We start from the raw sequence: 27,833 nt of genomic DNA on the forward strand, positions 1-27,833 counted from the left end.
GTTGTGGTACTGAGACAAATGCTTCTTCGAAATCAAAACACACTGCATCTACCTGGTTGCCTTGATCCGAGGCTTTCAATATGTGATATGAGAAAAGAGCAAGTTGGGTTTCACATGATCAATGTTTTCGAAAACCCTGTTAGCTGGCACTGAGGACACCATTCTGTTCAAAATACCTCATTATGTCTGAGCTCAGAATATGTTCTAAGATTCTACAAGAAATCAACATCATATATACTGGATGGTAGTGTTGTGGATCGCTTCTACTACTCTTCTTGTAGACATGTGTGACCAGAGTCTTTTTCCAAGAACTGGGCATGGTTTTTTGTTTGAGGGATCTATGACAGATTATAGTGAGAAGAGAGGCTAATTCAGACACAAATTCGGTATAGAATCTGACAGGGATTTCATCGTGCTCTGGAGCTTTGTTCAGTTTTAGCGATATCAGCTGTTTCTCAACATCACTGACACAAATACTTATTTCATTCACCTTTTCAGTGGTACAAGGATTAATTGGGGCAATTCTCTTGGGTTTTCTTTGCAAACGAACATTTACAGAGTCAAGCATTTCAGCTTTTGCTTTGTTACTCTCAATTTCAGTTGCTGTCTCATTCACTAAAGACTGGATATTAACTTGGGTGCCACTAACAGCCTTTGCATATGACCAGAATTTCTTAGGATTTTGTGAAATGTCATTTGATAATATTCTGCTACGGTAGTCATTTAAGGCATCAAGCATTGCTCTCTTGACAGCCATTGTGATTCATTTAGTATCTCTCTGTCTATAGCCCTACAATTTTTTTCATCCCTATTATGCAATAATCTGTTTCTTTAGAAGTTTCTTTCAGTGACTGTATTCCATGGAGGTTCCCTCACATTGTGAATTGCTCTACTAAATACTTACCTATGCAGCATGTGGTCAATTATTCTTCTAATTTGAGTCAGACTTCCTCTACATGCTCCTGCCCTCTGCTGAAAGTTCGAAGATCCTCTTTGAGATAAAAACTGATTTATTTATCTAGTTTACTGAACACATCCATCTTTCTACTTGTTTTACTTGTCCTATGTCCTTAGGTAATTATTGTTCCCACAACCGTGTCATGGTCGCTGATACCTGTGTCGATGTGGACATCCTCAAAGATGTCAAGTCTATTTGAAGCCATTAGATCAAATGTATTTCTATTGTGACTGGGTTCCCTAAATATCTGTTCTAGGTAGCTTTCAGTGAAGGCTTTGAAGACTTTTAGTACAATTTCACAGGATGGCTTACCACACCAACCACTAACAAAAGTGTAATTTCCCCAATTAATTGTTAGCTGATTTAAGTCTCCACCAATGATAACAGTGTGATTGGGGAACTTGGGTACGAATGAACAGAGGTTTTCTCAGAACTTTGTGGTTACATGAGGAGACGAGCCTGGTGGGCAAGAGGAGGATCCAATTATCATTTTATACCCACCCCTGACACTGAGTCTTGTCCAATCAGGCTCACATGCAGTTTTAATTTCTACTTCAGTGGATCTGAGTTTTTTGTCTACAGTGACAAACACACCATTTCCATTTCCCATTTGCCTATCCTTTTGATATACATTTAATTTTTCCTCAAAAATCACACTGTTGTCAATTTCAGGTTTCAAGCAGCTTTCATTGAGCTTCATTGGTTTTCACGAGCACTTCAAACTCTGCCACTTCATTACGAATGCTTCGGCAGTTTACCACCTCTCACCTGTGGGAGGCATTTCTTTCAGTCTTGCACTTATACTTCTGGGATTCCTACACTCCTGGATGGAGAGCCGTCTAATCTAAAAAAAAAAAAAAAACCTCTTGGGTGCACCGCACAGTCAGTAGCCTGAGTAGCAGCCTCTGTTGTGTAGTGCACATCTGACCTATTTATAGGGACCCTAAAGTCACAACGCTATGGCACTGGTCCAGGAAGTCGCTTGTCACAGAACTTCCGAAGTGTCTGGTTCAGTAATTCCACTCAACACACAACCGAAGGGCCACGTTCAGTTCTGGAGACAATGCTGCATATTGTGGGATCATTGAGACTTAATGCACAAAGCCGGTCTCCTCAACTTTCTCTGCCAGTCGCTGGAATGACCCAAGAGTCACTTCAGGGCCCAGACGAAAGGCATCCTGTGTTCCTATGTGCACCAGAATCGTCAGTTTGTTGCACTCTGTTCCCTAAATGGCTGCTGGAATAGCCTCACACTGAGTGCACCTGGTGTTCTTCCCTGTCCCTCGCTGGCATTTCCCGAAGGGATACAATCATTCGCCATACATTTGTATTGCCAATGATTTACAGACCCCTACCCTTTCATGTTTTCCCAAAACCGGTGAAGTGAGTCCCACTGGCTCAGTTTGTTTAAGTGAAAGACAGCACTTTAAACTTGTTAGTTATGGGGATTGGTATAACACCTTGAGTCTTCCCTGGCCCAAGTCCACCCTCCACGTGACGCCTAGATCCACCATTGACATGCTGCTCACAGGGAAGTGGATGAGTAATGACAGATGCAGAGGAGACAAGATATACACCAGAGGAGTGTACTTAAGGTACATCTGGTACCGTTACCACAGGTACACGACTCTCGGCAGCTCTTCCAACACACTGATTCACCACAGCTGACAATCGTTTGACAGTAGTCGGGGTGATTTTCAGGTGCTTACAAATGTCAACCAACACACCCCATGTCTGGTAACAGCAATCCCAGTGGAGCTGCATTTTGCCTGTTGCAGTGTATTGCAGGTCAGTGAACAAAGGGCTACAAATTAAAGCTGCTGATTATTTCTTAATCTGAGCTAAAAAGGTGCTAATTCCCCATAAAGACTGAAGCAGATACACAAAAAGAGATTTCTGTTCAGAAAACACAAAGAAGTTATAGAATTCACTAGTTTCCTAAAATATTTTTATGTTAATTACAGTTGTTAGCAAACTGGAAAACAGATTTAATTTATGATAAATGCAGATAATACGTATGATTACTCTTCTTTAAGGGAAAATGAGATATAACACAAAATGTTAATTAGAATATCTCCTACAGTAATTAAAACCCCAATTGCTTGTTTATTACGCAAAGGAAAATTGTAGCGACCAAAAATTTTCAAAAACACACATTTATTTGCGTTAATACACAATGAAATACAGGTGCGATGTATACTTTGGCTGAACTGTGACCCACAGACGCTGATGTGCTACAAATTAAAATACATATCCAAAACGCTCGTACCACTGACTTACGAAAATATAGTATTGTAAGCGTCTGAACAGTCTGAAAGTGACCTATTTCTCACGTAATTGGACGATGAATTAGAGAAAGGTTGTTTTGAACAACAATACCCCTAATTTCCCTAAAACTTTTGAAATAGCACAATCTAACTTAAGCCTACAATTGACGATAACAACACTAGTTTATCGCAGAGCTTGTGGATGCTCGAAATTTCACAATATATCATAAAACAAATGGCTATCAATACAATCAATGAAGGATTACACAGGAGAAGTGAAGCAAACAGTAACACATGTGAATGCAGAACTTAAAATTGTCACATGATCTTGTGCAAGCAGTCTCACACAAGGGGAGATTCGAAAGCCGGCTTTTATATGTAAATAAATGTGTGTATTGCACGGGTTTTTCACTTAGTAAGTTCATCTCGATCAAAATAACGAAACTGTGTAGCACCAACAAAGCACATAATCTGCTAACAATCTTTCAGTTATTATCAAAACTGTCCTTGAATGTGAACTTGTGCCATTAAATAACTGTCCCTAAATTAAACCTGAGAATCAGCATTATTACAGCATGCCTTACACACATGGAGCTTAACAGTAATGGCAAAGGCCATAACAGGAGGAATTTCTCCCTTCTTAATTACAACAGTCTTGGAATATTATTTGTTTTATCAAAGTTTTGTTTGTCCTTTTAAAATATTGAATTGCAGATTTTATGAGATCTATTCACCTGTAACTTGTCTATTTCAATATAATGAGAAATAATTAGCTAGTGGCTAATGTAACAGTATCAAAACTTAGTATATGATGAAAACCATTTTATTTTTGCAAACAGCAATGTTGGACCCATTTGTCTGATAGACTGAAGCAGTTTCAGTAGAGCACAGGATCAGTATTACTCGAGGTGACTTGGCCACAACAGCCAATAAGGTTACAATCTAGAAGAACTTTGTACATCAGGCGCAGGATGAAACAAGTTTAGAAGAGACACTTGAACCTCTCTCAGAAAAGGGAGGGTTAAGTTTTTGCTGAAAATGACAAGTTCTTTTCCATTCTACATTATTTTTTTGGTGCAGACCAATTCAGTTGTAGCAATGGGGATCTGCAAAAGTAGCAAGTCATCAGATGAAACATTGCAGGAAGCTCTAAAGTTAGACTAACTTGTGGCAAAACAGGGTACAAAATCTTGCTAGAAAACAAATGACCTTTCTCTTCAGACAGAACCCTCAGGTGTACACTACAGAATGTAAAGTTTAGATCTGGAGTACTGAGAGATCACATTGGTTCCCTCAAGATCAAAATGCATCTCATGTTACCAGAAGTAAAACATGCAATTCTTATGATAGTGAGTTTAGTTTGACTCCACCATTGGACTAATAACCGAGCATTGGCTGCATCATTTGTAATGTTAGTATACCACCTGCAAAATTTTGTTCAGAAAATGTAGCCCCATCCATTAGTTTTTATGCTGGGTGGTTTTACAAGATGGAAGCATGAAATAAGTTGCAATTATACTTGGCCTTCTTTTCAAAGTTCATATGTCAAGAACACAATTGTTGCACATGTAAACAAATGGGAGACATTTGGTATGAAAATTCATCATGTGGTATCTGATATGTGTGGGCAAAATCAAGGTCTATGGCTAGAGTTCTAAACTACTGCAGGTAGGTTTATGAAATTAATGCACTCTGGGTAGCATCCTGATGAAAAGAGGAAGCTTATTTTGCTAGCTGATCCAACACATTTTAAAATGTTTGAGAAACAACTTTATCAGTGGACAATCACTCTTCCTTCCCCAAAATGTTATTGGAAACTACTGTGGCACACTGAGAAATGGTTTGGTTACTTCTGATTAACATTCAGACTGATCCTGCCATTGAGTATGCTGTCAAGACAGGGAAACTTCTGAGGAATGCTTCGATCACAGTATAGCTCTTAAAGGATGTTTGTAACCTGTTTTGTCTCATGACATCCAGAGGTCCAACTATGGCACTTGCTGGTAGTAACAAACAAATGTAAGCAGTCAGCTAGATACAAGGATAAAAAGTGCCTGTTTACAGCCTTTTGTGTGTTATGCTTCACCACCACCTTCGTTCCCTGCTTGTGTTGCTGTCCTTTTATATTTTTGCTGTCTGGTCCCAAAAGTATTTGTAACTATCAGTATGTCACTTGATACGGTAAACATATACATTAATTCGTTACAAACTCGATTTGTTAACGAGTATATTCATTCATAAATTGGGAAGAAACAATGGAGTCAAAATCTGCAGAATTCTAGTGTGTCAATAAGACAAGTGAATCTAGATCATCTGTGTGTTCTAACGAGAGAAATGTTTCTCCAAAGTGTACTATAAAAACGACGGAACGAGGGCACCTGGAGAACAACACATATCAAGTTTGTGTATTAGGTGATAGTCATGCAAAGGGTGTGGCACAAATAATAAATGATCGGCAGTCGCAGTTCAGAGTAACAGCCATTGTCAAACCTGGTGCTCCCCTTAATGAAATAGTAAATAATTGTGAAAACTTAGTTAAGAGTGGAACATGCTGTGTGCTAATAGGTGGAGCAAATGACATATACAAAAATGAAAGCCAACTAGCAACAAGGGCACTCCAAACAACTCTAAAAAAGCTGTCAGATCTAAATTTAAAGGTTCTCGTTGTAAGTGTGCCACATAGACATGATCTAATCAAGGAATCATGTGTAAACAAAGAAATAAAGTCAACAAATAATAAATTCAGGAAGATCTGCTGTGCTTTTAAGTGTGCAACTTTTGTGGATGCAAACAGCTCAGTGAGAAATCATTTCACGAGGCATGGACAGCACAGGAACTATTATGGAAAAGAGATGATGGGTGAAAAGATACTAGAAGAAATAAGCCACATAACAGTAGAAAAGTTCCCTAAAATCCCACTCCAAATGAGGGCAGAAGCAGAAGAAATGAAAACCTTAACAAGAGCAACATTTGCTGAAGCACTAAAAACATCATCATCTGCTATTGTAAATACTAAAATGTCATCAGCTGCCACAGCTAGTATAAACAATCAATCAGCATCATCCACTTCAAGTAGGAAAAGCAACAGAAACAAGAAACCTGTGTTACAACAGGATTTTTGGTATCCAGCCGTAATGAAAACTCCAAGATAACAGTGTTAAACGAAAGGAGAAATACCACCAGTGCTCACTCCCCTGTTCTAAAGATTATGACTCTAAATGTGCAGTGCCTTAAGAACAAATATTGTGAACTTGAAATAGCAGTAAGTAACACCCAACCTGATGTCTTGTGTATTACTGAACATTGGTGTAAGGACCAACAAATTAATAATATTCATATTAATCCATTTAAACTGGCAAATAATTATAGTAGGAAAATTGCAGAAGTTGGTGGAGTCGGTATTTACCTTAGACAAGAGTTAGAATTTAAAAAGAGATGTGAAGCAGAGAACTTAAGTATTGAAAAGTTTTTTGAAGCAGGTGCTGTCCAGCTGTATGGCCTGATGAAAAAAGTCATAGTCATAACAGTGTATAGGTCACCATGTGGAAACATAGACGTCTTTTTTGATAAATTAGAATTTTTGCTAAATACTATTTACAAAAAAGAAACTGTGATTATTCTTTGTGGTGATTTCAATATTAATGTTCTAGTTGAAAGTCAACAAAATAGGCAATTTTTGGACATATTAAAGAGTTTCAACATGTCACCACACATAAACAATTCAACTAGAATAACAAACACCTCCAATAGCCTCATAGATAACCTTTTCCCAAATATATCAGAAACTGACATAGAGGTAACAAACATAGATTTAGGATTGTCTGACCACAATGCTCTCACCATTGAAATCCCTTTAAGGTCAAAGGAAGATAAAGGTGTAAATAATATTTACAAAAGAAACTTCTCTGTGGACAGCTGTCATCAGTTCATAAGTATCTTAGAAAATGAAAATTGGTTAGATGTTATGAAACAGTCAAGTACAGATGAGGCATATAGTGTATTTGCACTGATTTATATGATGAACTTTGAGATGTGTTTTCCAAAGAAACTGACCAGAATCAAGTCTACTGGATACGTAAAGTCAAGTTCTTGGATGACTCTTGGAATTAAGAAATCATGTGAAAATATGAAAAAACTGAATTCAGAGTTGCAGGAGTGTACAAATATTGATTTTATAGAATATGTAAAGAGGTATAGGAAAATATACCGCAGAGTAATTGCAAATGCAAAGTTATTAAGTAATAATATGGAAATAAAACAGTCCAGAAATAAAACTAAAATAGCATGGGAAATTGTGAGAAAAGAAACTGGGGTACCTTCCAAAGACAAGGAAATTATTCTGCAAGATGAGGAGAATAAAATGGTAGATAAATATGTCATGCCTAATTATACAAATAATTACTTTTTAAATGTACCCCAGACATTAAGCAGGAATCTTGGGGAGCAGATTAAGATGGAAGCACCCAAGGCAGCCATCAGTATGATGGCAGTTCCAACAAATGAAAAGGAAGTTTTCAAAGTGATTAAAAGTCTGAAGTCCAAGATGTCAGCTGGAGTAGATGAGATGCCAATAATATTAGTAAAGAAAACAGCTAATCAGATAGCGAAACCATTGGCGCACATAGCAAACTTGTCAATGGCTGAGGGCGTGTTTCCACAAAAACTGAAAATTTCTAAAGTCATTCCCCTGTTGACAAAGGGTGATAAACTTAAAATAGAAAACTACAGACCTGTCTCACTCCTCCCAACTTTCTCTAAAGTTTTAGAGATACTAATGAAATATAGAGTCACACATTATCTTAATATGCACAATCTGATAAACAGTAATCAGCATGGATTTCAAGCTGAGAGAAGTACCGAAACAGCTGTACTAGAATACACAAAAGAAATAATCACTAAATTGGAAGAGGGAAATAGTGTAGTTGGGATAAATCTAGATTTGTCAAAAGCCTTTGACACTGTTGATCACAGCATACTTTTGAAAAAGCTTGAAGCTATAGGTATCAGAGGACCGGTAAAAAAGTGGTTTGAGTCTTATCTGGAAAAGAGGATGCAGGTGGTTGAAATTACAGCACCAAATATTAATCAAAAAATTAAACTAAGATAAGATCCAAGGGAGGTCACAGTAGGAGTACCCCAAGAAAGTGTATTAGGCCCCTTGCTGTTCCTCATTTACATTAATGATATTCAGGTGTCAGAGAGAAAAGCTAAAATCATGTTATTTGCTGATGATACTAGTTTAATAGTTAGTGATATGAAGCAGTCATTGCACAGTACTGTGGACCATGTCCTAAAAGACATACAAAAATGGTTTAGTGCTAACAAGCTAACACTGAATGCAAAAAAAACTAATTATGTGCAATATGGAAAAATAAGTGAACAGGACGATCTAAATCCCACCATGGAGGGCAAACAACTTGAAAGAGTACAGTGTGCAAAATTCCTGGGTATGCAAATTGATGAAAAGATTAATTGGAATGACCATGTGGTGAACGTAGCCCTAAAACTAAATTCAGCATGTTTTGTGCTTAGAATAATTTCAAGAGTTTGTAGTAATGACTGTACCAGATTAGTATATTTTGGATATTTTCAGTCCATTGCATCCTATGGGATAGTATTCTGGGGAAAAACAAATTGTCGTCTAAACGAGATTTTCAAATTACAAAAACGTGCTATTCGGATAATGACCCACAGCCCACCTCAAACACATTGTAGGCCCCTTTTTAAAGCATTGAAAATTTTAACAATTCCATCATTATAATTCTGAAATGTCTGTTGGTGATCAAAAGAAATCAGGACAAAATGAAAACCAATACAGACTTCCATAATTACGATACACAGCAATGTAAAGATCTTCACATACAGGCTGTAACAAGGACCCGAAGCCAGAAACTTGTATGTAATCAAGGCATCAAACTTTTTAATGCACTACCAAAACATATTAAAGAGCTGGAAAATGAGGATAAATTTAAAACTGTTCTAAAGAACCACATGCTTGACAAATGCTATTACAGCACAAGTGAATATCTCTGCGCAACTGTATAAAATATATGTTTAAGTTAATGTGACAAATGAAATTACATCAGTGCATAATAAATTATGTTATAAAAACACTTATTAGTGTATATGGTATTAAACATAAGATAAATTAATTCGAATTCAGTGCAGATACAAATTTTGTAAAGATATTATATAGTTGTTAAAATGTACCCTGACAAATCCTATGTCACAAATGTGATCATTGGGATGATAATAAATAAATAAAATTACAGTCTTTAAAAAATACGAGTAATTTTCGGTAAACAGTACTCATCTTTGGACAGTGTTATATGTTTCTATGTCAGTTCATGATCTAGCAGTTTCAAATGAAAAACATAAATGACATTTTATCAAAATGCAGGGAAGATAGAGTTGTCAAGAAAGTATACAGGGAAGTCTTCCTGCTTTGGTTATTTAGATGTAACAAGGCTACAGTTAACGACGTACTAGTATGCCTAATGCACTTGTGTCCTACATTACACTGTTGCCCCAAAAGTTCTTTGTCAAAAATATGGTACATTAATATCACATCAGTGTTTAAGGTAATAAACTTTGATTGTACCTTGATTATAAATGAGACACTTTGAATGCAGTGTTCTAAATAAACCGTTACAGATGGAAAGTTGCTAGTTTAAAAGTCATGGTTGTTGTACTGGCAGATGGTTGTTAGCGCTAAATTCTTTAAAATTGTCACAAAAACTTCTTCAGAAATAGGGTGTTTGTTTTGCATCTTTGAATTTTCCTTGTACCAACGATATTTTGCGACATAATATTGGTTACCGTTTATATTTGTGAGGATTCGAAATGAGCAATAGTACGCTACAGACACTGGCAGCAATACAAACTGTTTGATCTTGCTGAAGTGGTAGTAAAAAGAAAACTACGAAACCCATCGCTTTCTCTGTGAATGAAGTTCATCATGACGAAAACTAGGCAGAAAAATATTGTCACACATTATGCTACTATTTTTTTGTTGCTGGAAATCCTGACGTTCAGTTCGAACCTGGTGCTCTACCGTATCAATACGTTCGGCAACTTGGTTGCATTATGACTGCGGCAGCGTAGTGTGCTGGAGTTGGCAACGACCATTGATAGGTGGGAATTATGTGACGTTCGTATGAATGCAGACGTTTTGTTACGAAATTTTCGCTTTATGGGTAAAATTAATTAATTAATTGTGCAGACGAGGGTACACACAATAATATGTCAGTCGATGAGCAGGATCAGCATTAATTATTTGCTTCACGACCAGTCGTTGCCAACATCAGCACGTTTCGCCGACGCTGTCGTAAGTAAAATTTTACCAGGAAAATAAGATGACATTTTTATTTAAAAAAAGCCAAATACGTTGTTGTAACCCATGTCCCTGTGTGACCTCCCTGAAAGGCAGACCATACAATCCTAGTCAGAGCTTAATGGCGATAGGGTTGGCAACATATGAAGCAAAGTTAAGTCACTGATTTCAGCCAAGGCGGAGCGCGACGTTTCATTTTGTCTTGTTCTCCGCCAGTGCGTAGTGTGATCGAGGGATCATGGTTGAGTTACAACAACTTGGTGAGCCGCAGAATTAGCAGTAAATAAAAAAAGAGGACGATTGGCTGAAATAGGAAAATAGTGTACTCATAGCGTTTTAGTTCGGATTGGTTGTAGTTGTACACTTTCCGGTACTGCTGTGCTTTGTTTTGTTCACCCATTACGGAGATTTTAAGTAATTCTGCGTTGCATATATATATTTATTCCATAGCAAATAGAGTTCATGTGTTAACTACTAGATGTATAAATTATGTTAGCCTCAATTGAGTTAGAAAAAGTGAATAAATCGAAATGGGCACCGATGTTTAACGTTGTAAAGCCTACGTCACATTCATTTCATAATTATACTTCAACCGTATTGTAATAATAGTGTAAGCATCTGCACGATTTTATCCACGTACTGCTCTGCAAGTTTCCTTCTTCTTCTTTTTCAGAGGAATGATATACAAAGTGTGGGTAATTTGTAAGTTGGTGTGTTTGGCAGTAGAACGCAGTCTATATTTTGCTGTTGATACCATACGTGTGCTTGAATCTGGTGAAGTCTCTCTCGTTACTTACTTTATAATAATGATGCTGGTCGCATGTTTGGGTATAGGTTGTAAGATGCGCAAATGTTTTATTCGATATCTGACTCACCTTTTTGTCTCCATATGCTGTTATTTTCGTTCTGTGAGGATGGTTGTAGATGTCATCAGAAAGTTACATACTGGTAGATTATTTTGCAGAATGTGTTGCAACTTCTGTCAGTATTGCTGTATTACTAGATATGCGTCTTTTATCAGTTATTACTGCACAGACAGCATCAACAGTACATACCGCTATGTATAGCCGTACGAGCAGTATTGTTTTTCATATACAAAGAAAATTGTTTACGAATTGATCCGGTCTGTTATGTCCCTGTTCGAAAAATTACCGAGTGTTATGGGCGCTGTTGGAAACGTGTTGCAATTTTCTCAGTTGAATAATGCTGACGGCTGACACTGCACATTCGGTTGCAGTTGTTCAAAATTTGTAGAGCAGTCGTTGAAATACTCTCTTCAGTTGATTTCTTCTTTTGTTGGTTCATTCATCCGCCGAACAATATCAATTGTATGAATGTCGCCAAATATTTCTTAGTAAAATAACCATGCCTTCTACGGTACCTGATACAATTAGCCATACTTGTCTGGTATGATGACACAAATTGTTGAACAGTAGAATGTAATACTGTTTAGTCTTCTGCGAAAGGTATGGGGATCAATTAGGCCTACATCTTTTATTTTTTGTGGCATTCTATTGTACAATTTTATTCCATGGTATAACACAATGTTGGTAGTTTTTGAATTGTTTCTTTTGTTCGGTTGTAAACAGTGGGTATGGTTCCGTGGCCATATACTTTACTGTCTGTGGTGTACAGGTGAAGACTTGTTTCTTATATACATTGTGTTGCGATTGATGTGTTGACACAGAACTGTCTGAATTGCTAGCTTTTTGAATAATTTTGAGAGTGCTCTGATACTACTACTATTGGTTCCTATTTTCGTACAGCTTTTTCTTCTTTTTTTTTTTTTTTGTACCTTGAAAATAGTTTATATGTTCCCAGCACTTGTTTCCCAAAGCATTAGTCTATAGCTGAGGATTGACTGCATGTATCATAGGGCTACTTCGCAGCAAGAAATGTTGCACACCAAGCGAGCATTCCTTTTCTGCATTACAAGTTGCTGCCTTTTCCAACGACCAGTTGTGCGAGTCTCTAAGAGCTTTATTGGAAGTTTAATTGTTGAATGTTTGTCTATAGTTACTGTGGTACAGTCATCAACAAATGGTATTTCTTCTCCATACCTGACACATTAGAAGTGGGTTGGGCCTAATACACTTCTCTGGGTGACGCAATTATTATTATTATTATTATTATTATTATTATGCTTATGTTTATTATGCTTTGGGTAAGATAAATACTTTACTACTAGTCTTTCAGAAGTGCGAGATTTCAACTCTTTACATCTGGTTTTCTAATAAAGACTTAACCAGTTCGTCGACATACAACTCAATTTTATTTCTCAAATTACATCTATCAATAAGGGGTAAGTGCAGTCAGATGCCTTAGATGGATCCAAAAACATGCCTGTTACTTTCTTGCCCATGTCTAGTGCTATTAGGCCAAAGTATTGAAGACTGCTTTTTCGATAAAGCAAGCAGTTTGTTAAAATAGTGAACGTCAACTATGTTGAATGATCGGTAGGCCTATATTTTGTAAAGTCTGTTTTTCTATAATATTGAGTTTCTTAAAGATGAAACAGATTCCCTAGTGATTTTACAGTAGCTGTTGTTTGCCTCAGAAAAAGACCTATCGATAAATGTGCTAGAGCCCTAAGACTTTGAAGATCTCCTGAAAATGTCATCACTGGTACAATTTGTTGTAAGAACATAGTGGGATACATGATGTAAAAAGATTTCGAGAGCTCGTTTCTAATTTCATATAAATATGTGTCATGTAGATGTTGCACAAATATAAGAGCTCTTGACGGGGAGTGAGTTTTTCTGTGAGCATGCTAGATAGTACAAGCCAGTGAAGGTTTTTTTTTGTCACTGCTTGATCTAATAATTAACTATTCAACCAGTAACCACAATCCCAGCACAAGACCCATGAATCTGGAAAAATCACTGCTCCATTAGGCAATCTCATAATTCCTGCAGATTTAACACAAGACAGCACATTAAATATCTTGGGTTTAGAACTGAAAATGCAAAAAATATGCACAGCATAAAACCTCTTTCCAAAACACATTTTCTAATATGATTTATTGTGATTGTTGGGAAACACGATAATGCGAGATTAATGGTTTGATACATGGTTTTCATCCTGATACCAGATTTGGTGTTAATCAGTAGTTGATCATGAAGCAGAAGGAAGATAAAATATGTAAACTGCTGGCTAGTGTACTATGAAACATAATAGTGGTGACACTGATGTGGAGCATAGCCAGATGCCAAGTTTAGTTCAGATAGATGTATGTACTTCCCCCATGAACCATGGACCTTGCCGTTGGTGGGGAGGCTTGCGTGCCTCAGCGATACGTATGGTCGTACCGTAGGTGCAACCACAACGGAGGGGTATCTGTTGAGAGGCCAGACAAACATGTGGTTCCTGAAGAGGGGCAGCAGCCTTTTCAGTAGTTGCAGGAGCAACAGTCTGGATGATTGACTGATCTGGCCTTGTAACATTAACCAAAACGGCATTGCTGTGCTGGTACTGCGAACGGCTGAAAGCAAGGGGAAACTACAGCCGTAATTTTTCCCGAGGACATGCAGCTTTACTGTGTGATTAAATGATGATGGCGTCCTCTTGGGTAAAATATTCCGGAGGTAAAATAGTCCCCCATTCAGATCTCTGGGCGGGGACTACTCAAGAGGACGTCATTATCAGGAGAAAGAAAACTGGCATTCTACGGATCGGAGAGTGAAATGTCAGATCCCTTAATCGGGCAGGTAGGTTAGAAAATTTAAAAAGGGAAATGGATAGGTTAAAGTTAGATATAGTGGGAATTAGTGAAGTTCGGTGGCAGGAGGAACAAGACTTTTGGTCAGGTGATTACAGGGTTATAAATACAAAATCAAATAGGGGTAATGCAGGAGTAGTTTTAATAATGAATAAAAAAATAGGAGTGCGGGTTAGCTACTACAAACAGCATAGTGAACGCATTATTGTGGCCAAGATAGACACAAAGCCCATGCCTACTACAGTAGTACAAGTTTATATGCCAACTAGCTCTGCAGATGGTGAAGAAATTGACGAAATGTATGACGAGATAAAAGAAATTATTCAGGTAGTGAAGGGAGACGAAAATTTAAGTCATGGGTGACTGGAATTCGTCAGTAGGAAAAGGGAGAGAAGGAAACATAGTAGGTGAATATGGATTGGGGGGAAGAAATGAAAGAGGAAGCCGCCTTGTAGAATTTTGCACAAAGCATAACTTAATCATAGCTAACACTTGGTTCGAGACTCATAAAAGAAGGTTGTATACCTGGAAGAATCCTGGAGATACTAAAAGGTATCAGATAGATTATATAATGGTAAGACAGAGATTTAGGAACCAGGCTTTAAATTGTAAGACATTTCCAGGGGCAGATGTGGATTCTGACCACAATCTATTGGTTATGAACTGCAGACTGAAATCGAAGAAACTGCAAAAAGGTGGGAATTTAAGGAGATGGGACCTGGATAAACTGAAAGAACCAGAGGTTGTAGAGAGTTTCAGGGAGAGCATAAGGGAACAATTGACAGGAATGGGGGAAAGAAATACAGTAGAAGAAGAATAGGTAGCTCTGAGGGATGAAGTAGTGAAGGCAGCAGAGGATCAAGTGGGTAAAAAGACGAGGGCTAATAGAAATCCGTGGGTAACAGAAGAAATATTGAATTTAATTGATGAAAGGAGAAAATATAAAAATGCAGTAAATGAAGCATGCAAAAAGGAATACAAACGTCTCAAAAATGAGATCGACAGGAAGTGCAAAATGGCTAAACAGGGATGGCTAGAGGACAAATGTAAGGATGTAGGGGCTTGTCTCACTAGGGGTAAGATGGATACTGCCTACAGGAAAATTAAAGAGACCTTTGGAGAGAAGAGAACCACTTGTATGAATATCAAGAGCTCAGATGGCAACCCAGTTCTAAGCAAAGAAGGGAAGGCAGAAAGGTGGAAGGAGTATATAGAGGGTTCATACAAGGGTGATGTACTTGAGGACAATATTATGGAAATGGAAGAGGATGTAGATGAAGATGAAATGGGAGATAAGATACTGCGTGAAGAGTTTGACAGAGCACTGAAAGACCTGAGTCGAAACAAGGCCCCGGGAGTAGACAAGGCCTTGGGAGAGCCAGTCATGACAAAACTCTACAATCTAGTGAGCAAGATGTATGAGACAGGCGAAATACCCACAGACTTCAAGAAGGATATAATAATTCCAATCCCAAAGAAAGCAGGTGTTGACAGATGTGAATTTAATAAGTCACAGCTGCAAAATACTAACGTGAATTCTTTACAGACGAATGAAAAAACTGGTAGAAGCGGACCTCGGGGAAGATCAGTTTGGATTCCGTAGAAATGTTGGAACACGTGAGGCAATACTAACCTTACGACTGGTCTTAGAAGTAAGATTAAGAAAAGGCAAACCTACGTTTCTAGCATTTGTAGACTTAGAGAAAGCTTTTGACAACGTTAACTGGAATACTCTCTTTCAAATTCTGAAGGTGGCAGGGGTAAAATACAGGGAGCGAAAGGCTATTTACAATTTGTACAGAAACCAGATGGCAGTTATGAGTCGAGGGACATGAAAGGGAAGCTGTGGTTGGGAAGGGTGTGAGACAGGGTTGTAACTTCTACCCGATGTTATTCAATCTGTATATTGAGCAAGCAGTAAAGGAAACAAAAGAAAAATTCGGAGTAGGTATTAAAATTCATGGAGAAGAAGTAAAAACTTTGAGGTTCACCGATGACATTGTAATTCTGTCAGAGACAGCAAAGGACTTGGAAGAGCAGTTGAACGGAATGGATAGTGTCTTGAAAGGAGGATATAAGATGAACATCAACAAAAGCAAAACGAGGATAATGGAATGTAGTCAAATTAAATTGGGTGATGCTGAGGGGATTAGATTAGGAAATGAGACACTTAAAGTAGTAAAGGAGTTTTGCTATTTAGGGAGTAAAATAACTGATGATGGTCGAAGTAGAGAGGATATAAAATGTAGACTGGCAATGACAAGGAAATCGTTTCTGAAGAAGAGAAATTGGTTAACATTGAGTATAGATTTGTGTCGGGAAGTCGTTTCTGAAAGTATTTGTATGGAGTGTGGCCATGTATGGAAGTGAAACATGGACGATAAATAGTTTAGACAAGAAGAGAATAGAAGCTTTCGAAATGTAGTGCTACAGAAGAATGCTGAAGATAAGGTGGGTAGATCACGTAACTAATGAGGAGGAATTGAATAGGATTGGGGAGAAGAGAAGTTTGTGGCACAACTTGACTAGAAGAAGGGATCGGTTGGTAGGACATGTTTTGAGGCATAAAGGGATCACAAATTTAGCATTGGAGGGCAGCATGGAGGGCAAAAATCGTAGAGGGAGACCAAGAAATGAATACACTAAGCAGATTCAGAAGGATGTAGGTTGCAGTAGGTACTGGGAGATGAAGAAGCTTGCACAGGATAGAGTAGCATGGAGAGCTGCATCAAACCAGTCTCAGGACTGAAGACCACAACAACAACAGACGCATGTAGGGGTAATTTCACTATATAAAGGAAAACGTCTGCATGGATTTTATACTGGGAATAATCACTTTTGTTGTACTGCACAAACACAATACATACATACATTAACGCAGGAAACGAACACTGACTGTTTCCTCCAAAGAACCTCACTCTTTAAGAGAATGTTTCAGTGTCCTATCCACTTGACACACCCACAGAGACCCCCCCCCCCCCCTCGAATTGCGGAGCACCCTGTTTGGTGGGGTACTTAAACTTCACTTCTCAGCCTGCCCAAGTGCAGATAGTGCGGGTGTGGGTGCTGCTTGATGATTCCGCTGCTGCATTAGGTCCCCTGATGTGGAGCTCTGGTGTGTCACAGCTGTCTGGCTCTGCAGAAGGTGTGGGTTCGTTGCGAGTTGTGCCTGAAGTTGTCTGTGAGATTGCAGTTGGTGCTGTCATTGTCCAAGTGAGTTTTACCCGCTCAATGGAAACCTTGGTCGACTTTACCTGGAGGAGGATATACATTGTGTGTGCGCCCCGTCCTAGCACTTGGTACGGTCCAGTGTATGGTGGCTGTAAAAAATGATGTACCAGGTCTGTGCGGAGTATCGTGTGGGAACAAGTATCGAGGGACTTGAGTATGAACACTGGGTGCGTGCTGTGCTGAGACATCGGGGCTGCACGTAGCATCTCTGCCTGCTTCCTCATTTGTTGCAAGAGGTGGGGTAGTTGTCTCATCTGGAAGAGGAACTGGTGCAAGGAATTCTGATGGAACATGTAGTGCGGTCCGTAACTGCAACAAAACCAATGGCAACGCTTGAGTACATGAGTCCTTGTGGCACATCAGGGCAGCCTTTAAAGTCCAGTGCCATGTTTCCACCAAACCGTTGCTGGCCAGGTGGTAGCTAGTTGTCCGGTTTCATTGGAAGCCGCAGAGTTTCGACAGTTGTAGGAACAGTGTCGACTTGAATTGGCATCCTTGGTCGGTGGTAACGAAAAATGGGCACCCAGAATGAGCTACCCAAGTTTCCAAGAATGCCCGTGCAGTAGTCTCTGCAGAAATGTCACTGATTGGTGCAGCCTCTGCCCACCATGTGCAACGATCCACTGCAGTAAGCAAGTACCTGTAACCTTCCAAATGGGGGAGGGGTCCAACCAAGTCAATGTGTAAATGCCCAAAACGTGCTGTTGGGGTTGGGAAGTGTCCTACTGGAGTGTGAACATGGCGACCCACTTTGCTACGTTGACACTGATAGCAGCTGCGCGCCCACTCCCGTGTATCTTTCTTGATTGAAGGCCACACAAAAATGGTCCGTCACTAACTTCACTGAGGCATTGGTTTCTGGGTGTGCCAGGTTGTGAATGCTGTCGAATACCTTTCGTCGGAATTGGGGAGTCATGTATGGGTGTGGTCTAATCATGGAGGTGTCGCACCATATTTTAAATTGGCTGCAGGGGTTGTCTACAAGTTGTAAATGTGGGCCAGTGGAGGAGTCCACCAACAAGGACTGCAGCTGCGCATCTATTTATTTACATTTTCTTTATATGGAGCCATCGTAATGATGGTTTTTCCAAACGCCAGACTTAATACTACGGTTATATTTACACTTATAAAATACACTATATTCTGTAGCTGTTGCTTTTAATGTCTATTTTTTTACATTTATCGCATTACAACCGATATGCTAATGCCTCATGTTACAATCACTGTCTTAAAATTTGTTGAAAGAATATAAACATTTTCTAATTGGAAAAGATTTTAATTTTATTTTAAAAACAATTCCCGTGTACGTTCTTAGAGAGTTTGGTAGCTTGTTATACCAAATCAAACCACTGATATATGGACTTCTATCAGTCATTTTTAACGTTGCTCTGTTACGGAAATAGTTACTATTTTTCTAGTGTTGCGATCATGTACATCACTGCCCTTGATAGCTGCTGTTATATTTTCAACAACATACACACCCAGGAATTTACAGTTACCATTTTCTGTTGCGGAGATAATACACACACTATACATATTGTTGTGAGAACTGCCTGTTTTAAATGTCAGTAGTTGAGATTTGGTGACATTCACGTTGAGTCCCTGCTCACTGAAGTATGTTGTTACTTCTGTTACACCACTAGTAGCAAGAGATTCTAGCTCATTAGATTCACTCCCATAGAATAAGATTGACGTGTCATCTGCATAGCTTACAATATGGGAGTTAATGGGTTGTGCAATGTCGTTAATATAAATAAGGAAGAGAGAGGGTCCAAGGATTGAGCCCTGTGGTACACCTTGTAATACAGGTTCACTGGTGGACTGGGAGTTCATGATTTTGTTATCTAGCTTGTATGGCAATTTAGTGCTTTGCTTAAAATTCAGCAGGTATGTGGTTAGAAGATTCATGGCTTGATCCCCAATACTTTAAGATTTTAGCTTTTTAAGAAGTGCCCTATGGTTTACCGTATCAAATGCTCTTGACAGGTCCAAAAATATACCCACAGTCTGCATCTTTTGGTCTAACAGACAGTAAACTTCATGGATGAACTGTGTAACTGCTGTGGTTGTAATTAGCTCTTTTTTGAAGCAATGCTGCGAATCTACAAGCAGTTTGTTTTGTGAAAAAGGCAGCTTAGCTGAGAGAGGATAATGCTTTCGAATATCTTACTAAAAGTGGGAATTAATGATATTGGTCTATAGTTGGAGATGTCTTCCTTACTTCCTTTTTTATACACTGGTTTCACTACAGTCAATTTTAGAACCATTGGATACATGTTTCCTCTAATGCTGCAATTAACCAGGTGAGTAAGAGGTTTAGAGATCTTTTAAGCACGCTTTAGTAATAGCACTGTATACACCATCCCATCCAGATGAAAATTTTTCTTTAGCATGTATATTGCCCTCGAATCTCCTGCTCGTTCACTTCCACAAATTCAAATTCGATACACTGGGTGAGATGGCATTGGGTCTCTACCTGTTAATCTATAATATGGGTTGATTGTTCACCAGAAATGTAGTAGTTATTAACAATATTATATAGTATCTGGGTCTTGTATAATGTTACCATCATGTCTTATGCTGAGTGGTTCCATGTTCATCTTGTTGGGACCTTTTTCGATATTTGTCAGTCAGTTTCCAAGATGCTTTGCTTATGTTGTCAGACTGTTCTATTGTTTTGCTGTTAATCTGCTTTCTTAGGTGGACAATTTAAGTTTTAAAAGTTTGCTTAGCCCTATTGTATTTTTCCTTGAAAACCTGCATAGCAGTAGCTTTATAAAGCTGGTTTAGATCATGTACTTGCCGCCTCAGCATAATCAGATTTGTTGGGAGTTTTAGTCTAGGATTACTCCCATTTTGACGGTGTTTTACTACCTTCTGGATTTCTCTGACTGGACAACTATATTCATAATGATGCAGTGGGGTTGAGTAGAATTCATTCCATTTCTCATCTGACCCTTTTACCTGGTACACAGAATCCCATTTCTCATTCGCTAGTTTGTCTTTAAGAGCATTAATATTTGCGGTATTCAGCATTAGTTTATGTAACACAATTTTTGTTATTTTAGGCACAACTGAATTGTTGTATTTTATCACCTGACAGAAGTGGTCAGAATAAAGAAAATCTAAGTTACTGTACTTTACCTTATCTACAACATCTTTGTTGTTAATAGCATAATGTATTCTAGTGGAACATGTGTCCGTCACTCTAGTGTCAGAGTTCACTATATTTACAAGATTGTATGAGGTCAGTACATCACTGAGTTTGCATCTATATTAGTCACCTAATATAAGTAAGGTCATTAGAACCAGCCTGACCAATAACACTACAAAGTTTACCCATAAACAGCATTACATCAGCATTTGGTGGCCTATATACTCCACTCACTTTATGCTTTGGTAACTTAAGATCATTACTGCAGAGTACAATTGATCCTGGGTGTGGTGATCAAGAAAGGAAATTCTTTAGCTTCTATATACTTATTAACATAAACTGCCACACCACCACCTTTATGGTTTTGCCTACAATAACTAGTTGCTAGTATGTAACCTTCTAATCTATAATAAATTATTTCACTGCATTTTAGACCATGTTCCATTATTACTGGTACATGTGGCAAGTGTTCCTCTATGAATATTTGTAGAATGTCTAGTTTGTGTCTGAGATATTGCACATTTAAGTGCATTAACTTGAAGGGTGTTATCCCTTCTTGTTTATTAACCATCTTGCATGAATCAAAATTGTTTGAGTTACACTTTTTACAACATTTTACAGACACTGGTCTTTTTAGAACTGAGTTGCAGTGACTGATCACTCATTTCACAGCTTGGGTTTTCTTTGCACGAACGGGACTCAGTAATATCTGAAATACATCCCTGAAAACTATTATTATGGTCCTGTATTCTAAAAAAGGCTCATGGTTGTAGCCCAGTCTACACGTTCTCACACAGTTTGGTTATGTGGGAAACTAGCGTGGCCTTCCCTTTCCTATTTAAGTGGAATCCGTGTTTTGTATGTTAATCACGACTCATCTTACTTAAGGGGCTCCGGAACGCCCTATACTTGCAATGTTAAAATAACGCTTATAAATTACATCTTTCCTCACAAAGTATTTGAGGTAGGAAGTTGAACTTTTTACAGAATATTTATTGGAATATGGGCTACAACTTAACACAGGGATTTTACAAAATTTTAGTTCAGTTATTAAAGATGATTTTTTTTCAATTGTAATGAAAATTCACAACATTTTTTTGCAATTTTTTTATTTATATATTCAAAAATATACAGTTTTTTGGAAAAAGGCTGTGTTAAATTATGCAGAAGGTACTGTGTAACATTTACTGAAAGTTTGAAACAAATATCTTTGGAAGATCCTTAGAAAACATGTAATTAGTATGAGAAAATAAAAGTTTTGGGAATCGAGCGACAAAGATTGGATTAACTTTTTAGTGCATTCCAGGTCCATAGGATGGATTATCTTCATCCTCTGCAAACTCCTCCTCCAGCTTCCTCTTGTTCCTCCTCCTGTTTACTCTTGCTTGTATTTCTAGACTCTTTACAGCCCTGTCTGCAGCCCGAAGGCGTTCCTTGTCTAAAGCAAGCATCGCTTGTACCATGTTAGAACCTATCTTCATTCCCATATTTCTAAATACCTTGCACCTTACAATGATGCCATCATTGAAAGTCGCAACAGCATCATACACACCAAAGTGAAGTGTTTCTATTCCAACAAATACAGTCTTGGGGATTCTCGACCATATAACACTATTTACACTTTCATTGGGGTTTTGAGTTTTTCCGTGAATACACCTTTTCAACAGTTCAGGTGCTGCTAAGTCTCTGAAAATAGGTTTTATCACCTCCATTATTGCATGAGGCAGACTATGCTTATGAGTGTACACTTCACCAGTTAGCAATCCTTTGTTATATTTACACCAACTGTCTTCTTATTTGGGACACAAGCTATGTTGGGGATTTTCATTGTCTTTATTGTTTACAGTAATAACACATATCTTTGGCTTTCCAACATTTCTCCTTTTCTTAAAAGCCTTCAGAGGATTTCTAATAACTTTACTTTTACTCATTATTATACTTCAACAAAACAGAGACTCAAGAAACAGAATTAATTACGAATATTTTCGAGATAACGACAGAGTAAATAAACATGAAACAATCGACAATCACACCAGCGATATATATTGAACCATCACAGGTTAGCCACAACACGTACTTTATCTCACATCACTAAAATGTACCTGATGAACACGGACGTTAATAATAACACAATTTGACAGCAGTTTAACAGCGCCACAGTGGGTCACGCCCATGTAGAACACATTTCAAAAAAAAATTTAAAAATAGTTGTAGTCTTCGGAATTGAATAAATTATATATCTATTAAAAGGTAATATCTATTAAAAGGTAATTAAAAGGTCTGCAGATTCAGAAAACGCAGAAAAGTAAAAATTGAACTTTTCATGATTTTGAGCCTTTCCGGAGCCCTTAAAGTCTATCAAATGTACATGGCTAAATTTATCACACAGTTTCTTTAGCTCGGAATTGTAATGTCAAATCTCCTTGTTTTGCACATGACCACAGTGGTAAATGATGTCGCACTGGCACGTTTGTGATGACAATGTTCGTTTGATATAGTTTTGGTAATATGTTACGGAAGCTTCGCAGGACTGTCTTGCTTTCGTTTTTGTATACGTCATTGCCGCTGGGAGGCAATACAGGGAGCGAAAGGCTATTTACAATTTGTACAGAAACCAGATGGCAGTTATAAGAGTCGAGGGACATGAAAGGGAAGCAGTGGTTGGGAAGGGAGTAAGACAGGGTTGTAGCCTCTCCCCGATGTTGTTCAATCTGTATATTGAGCAAGCAGTAAAGGAAACAAAAGAAAAATTCGGAGTAGGTATTAAAATTCATGGAGAAGAAATAAAAACTTTGAGGTTCGCCGATGACATTGTAATTCTGTCAGAGACAGCAAAGGACTTGGAAGAGCAGTTGAATGGAATGGACAGTGTCTTGAAAGGAGGATATAAGATGAACATCAACAAAAGCAAAACAAGGATAATGGAATGTAGTCTAATTAAGGCGGGTGATGCTGAGGGAATTAGATTAGGAAATGAGACACTTAAAGTAGTAAAGGAGTTTTGCTATTTGGGGAGCCAAATAACTGATGATGGTCGAAGTAGAGAGGATATAAAATGTAGACTGGCAATGGCAAGGAAAGCGTTTCTGAAGAAAGAAATTTGTTAACATTGAGTATAGATTTCAGTGTCAGGAAGTCATTTTTGAAAGTATTTGTATGGAGTGTAGCCATGTATGGAAGTGAAACATGGATGATAAGTAGTTTGGACAAGAAGAGAATAGAAGTTTTCGAAATGTGGTGCTACAGAAGAATGCTGAAGATTAGATGGGTAGATCACATAACTAATGAGGAAGTATTGAATAGGATTGGGGAGAAGAGAAGTTTGTGGCACAACTTGACCAGAAGAAGGGATCGGTTGGTAGGACATGTTCTGAGGCATCAAGGGATCACCAATTTAGTATTGGAGGGCAGGTGGAGGGTAAAAATCGTAGAGGGAGACCAAGAGATGAATACACTAAGCAGATTCAGAAGGATGTAGGTTGCAGTAGGTACTGGGAGATGAAAAAGCTTGCACAGGATAGAGTAGCATGGAGAGCTGCATCAAACCAGTCTCAGGACTGAAGACCACAACAACAACATTGCCGCTGCCAATAATCACAACGTGAGCATCTTTGTTCAAGTGACTTGTTTCTGTTGTAATAGGGGAGAGTGGGGGAAATACACGCACCTAAGGAAAAATCGATGTGAACCATTCGTTACGTCATTAAAACCTACGAAAATAAGTACATACCGTACAATGGACATTTCTCCACATATTCCAGTCGTCTGTAAATAGTTATAAACAGTACCTTAATTCTGAACATTAAAATAAAAAAAAGTGCTAATGCGTGGTATTCCCCACCCCTGAGGGTAATGACACGCAAAGTACTGGGTAATAACATGTAAAACAAATAAACCATAAAAATGTACAATAATTGCTATTTTTATTTGCCTATTAGTTACTACAAATAGTAAACAGTATATTTAAGAATGAAATAATGTAATTCTACAAACATCTCTCGTAATTTTTGTTTTTTAAATTTTTATTGATGTGAAAAGACTTCATTTTCTCATACAGCAAAGATCGCACTTGTAACCTTTTGGAGTGTTCCAGCCACTACATTCTTCATGACTCCATCTGCTACAAGAAATAGATCGGTACCATAGTTCTCCATCTTTCCCAAACTGTCCACAAACTAAAAAGACATCTGAAATCGCCATTGGATCAATATCATCCATTTCATCGGCATCACAAATGTTCTGCAAGTCCAGATTTAGGTCATCCTCGATGCTACTTTTATTTTCTTGGTGGTGTTTCTTCTTATATAATGTCTATTTCTTCTTGCAGATTTCTCCACTTATCTGCTTTATCCTTAAGATTTCTTTTCTTGTTTCCTTCACCTATCTTTTCCATGGCTCCTTTTCGTTTTTTTATTGATAACCCCGTTAGCAGTTTATTTTTCTTTGGAGTTGCTGTAAGAATCACTGACTTTCCCTTAGGCTTTCCCTTGGCTTGTTTCGTCTTAGGAAGAACTTTAGTTTTGGCACGGGAGATATGTCAAATACACTAACGTGCTTGGCACATGCACTTTTAGTTGATGTTGTTGTGACCTCTTCTAGGCCTACTAGAAGTGGAACATCTTCTGCTAAAGATCCAGGAATCTGTTCTTGACTCCTTTTGGAGATATGTAGCTCATTTGTAGATGCAACCACTTCATTTCCATATGTTGCATTCGGAACCTCTTCATCTTCAAGGACAACATCTCTGAAGATCTCGCATTGTTGTAAGTCATCACGCTGAAATTTGTTTGGATTGAAAGGGTAAATCCCTTATGCCTTAAACCCTGACTGCACTTTGTCCATGGTAGCGACCTTAATATATGAATTATGAAAAAGTTCTGCTAACTCATATTTTTTGATACACCTGTGACTTCATATACATGTCACATTCACGATTTACAGCTGATTTTAAAGAGGGAAAGAATGTAACATCTAGTGGTTGAAGCTTGTGAAAAGTGTGTGGAGGTATGATTACCATGACAATAGAATTTTTTTTACAAAATTCAAAAATGTCAAGTGAAATGTGGCTGCTGTGATTATTTAAAATCAGCAGCACAGGATCATCAATAGTTGATTTTACATTGTTCTGAAAATGTTAGATCCATTCGAAAAATGACTCATTGGACCAGCAATTGACGGAGCAGCCATACATTGCTCCAACTGGTCCATCATTACTTAAGAGATTTGAGCTCCTCTTCCTGGGGAAGATAAACATAGGGGGGATGTTGGTACCAGCAGCACGGAGACAACATATCACAGTCACGTTTTTCCCCCTTTCCCAAGACGTGGCCCCACCTTTAGGAGCCAAAATTCTGTCAGGCTTTTGTACAGTATTTATGGCCGTTTTATCGACGTTGAACGCTCGCCCCTCTTTAAATTTATATTTTTCAAAGACACGTTTTAAATTTTTAAAATATGTATTAACCTTTTCTTCATTAAATGCCTGTATTCTGTTAATGCTAGTTGCTTCAGGTTTTCTCATGCTAATACTTGGGTTTCTTTTTAAAAATAGATCTAGCCAATCCTTTCCAGCTAACCTAGATGACTTATCAAAATTGTTTGCAATGTTGTTAGCCTGTGCATACTCAAATGCAATCTTTTGCAGCTGGATGCATGTAATGCCATAAAACAGCTTGGCCATTGTAATAACATGATCCCAAATCTCAATTTCCTGTTCTGTCGAAAATGTTGGGTTTCTTCCAAATTTTGGACCCTCGGTATTTTTAACCTTCATTCTCGTTCACAGGTAGCTTCATGAATCCCGAAAGCTCTTGATACTTCCCTTATGTTTCTTCCAGATTTGATGGCATCAAGAGCTTTACAAAGTTCCTCTTGCATCCGTTTTGCTTTCTGAGTTTTTCCTTTATAATATCTACCCATCTTAAATTTTAAAAAAATCCTCGTTAGTATTGAAAATATAACCTGCAAGGGGGAATACCACGCACTTCAACAGCTGCGTGGCATTACCCCACCGTAAGTTCGATGACTAACCTAAGCATAACTCGGCACATAATTCAAATTGTGGGACAAATCTATGATTAAATTAAATGTTTAATCTAGGGTTAGTAGTTGATATGCAAGAATTACATTACAGCAACTTATAGTAGCACTTACCTTGCAAAATACAGCTGACCAAAATTACATGAGCCACGCCGAAAATAAACAATACTTCACTGCTCCAACAATGCCACTGGAAAATGGCTGGCATAAGCTGCATAGTAGTTGTTACTCCTGCCGGCAGGGTGTAGCACCAACTGGGAACAGCTTGCGCCATTCAAACTGCATAAATCAGCCTGTGTGGGATTACCCACATGCGTGTAATTCCCCCACCTTCCCCTACTCTCCACCACTGCATTTAACATTGCACCCGGCTTGATTTGCGTGAAAACTAAATGCTTTGAAGGCTTACTTTCGCGAAAATGTTTGGATAGATCTTTTTCATGACTGTCAGCATACAGAAGCAGCTCTTTGGTGCATCTTAAGGTTGGAAAGTTCTTTTTTGGTTCTTTAGTGGGAGTTTTGCGATTACCTTCTGGTTAGTTTATGTCCGTTGCGTTACCTCAATCTGCTACTAATGCTGAGAATTTGTTTGATAATGGTATCACTGAGGCTGTATTTACATGTAGTTCTTGCTTGTTTTTTTTTTCGGCACACGCCACATTTTCTGTGCGGAATGACTATTAACAACGGCGTTGCCTTGAGTTAGGCGATAAGTCCGATGCACTGCTTTATATTTAGTTTCCAACTCTTGATATTTCCTCAGAAGTTCTTGATATTTTGTATTGATTGACACTAAATCATCTGTTAACGTGCTTATTATTTTTTCTTGTGTCTTTAGCGTGTTCTTTATTTCGTTTTCCGCGGCACTTAAGAAGCGCTGTCGGCATGTCCAGTCATGTTTGTCTTTTATATATTTCAAATTGACTTTGACGCATTTATCGTGGTACCAGTGCTTGCAGTCGGCACGCAGGATACCTGTTTTGACCTTCTTCACACAAATTTTGCAAACCTCACTATCACTTTTTAAAAAAACTGAGACATCACTACACGAAAAATGTTCACTCGACGCCATCTTGCGTGGTCTGAAGCCTGTGCCCTTGCCAATTCAGAATAATCCAACATTGGACTTACCC

The 27,833-nt window shown here is 38.2% G+C and overlaps 1 protein-coding gene and 1 long non-coding RNA gene across 3 annotated transcripts in view; one reads left to right on the forward strand and one right to left on the reverse strand.

Annotated features, from left to right (window-relative positions):
- The window catches only part of LOC126425040 (transmembrane protein 50B), a 515,390-nt gene that overhangs the window by 70,640 nt on the left and 416,917 nt on the right, over nucleotides 1-27,833 (reverse strand). The gene's annotated exons all lie outside the window — the stretch shown is intronic.
- LOC126425043 (uncharacterized) overlaps nucleotides 10,730-27,833 on the forward strand; it is a 38,505-nt gene continuing 21,401 nt past the window's right edge. The window contains exon 1 of the long non-coding RNA XR_007576254.1: nucleotides 10,730-10,818. This is a non-coding gene — a long non-coding RNA (uncharacterized LOC126425043). The remainder of the gene's footprint in view (nucleotides 10,819-27,833) is intronic.

The sequence above is a fragment of the Schistocerca serialis genome, chromosome 10 (assembly GCF_023864345.2).
Source record: "Schistocerca serialis cubense isolate TAMUIC-IGC-003099 chromosome 10, iqSchSeri2.2, whole genome shotgun sequence".
Taxonomy (NCBI): domain Eukaryota; kingdom Metazoa; phylum Arthropoda; class Insecta; order Orthoptera; family Acrididae; genus Schistocerca; species Schistocerca serialis.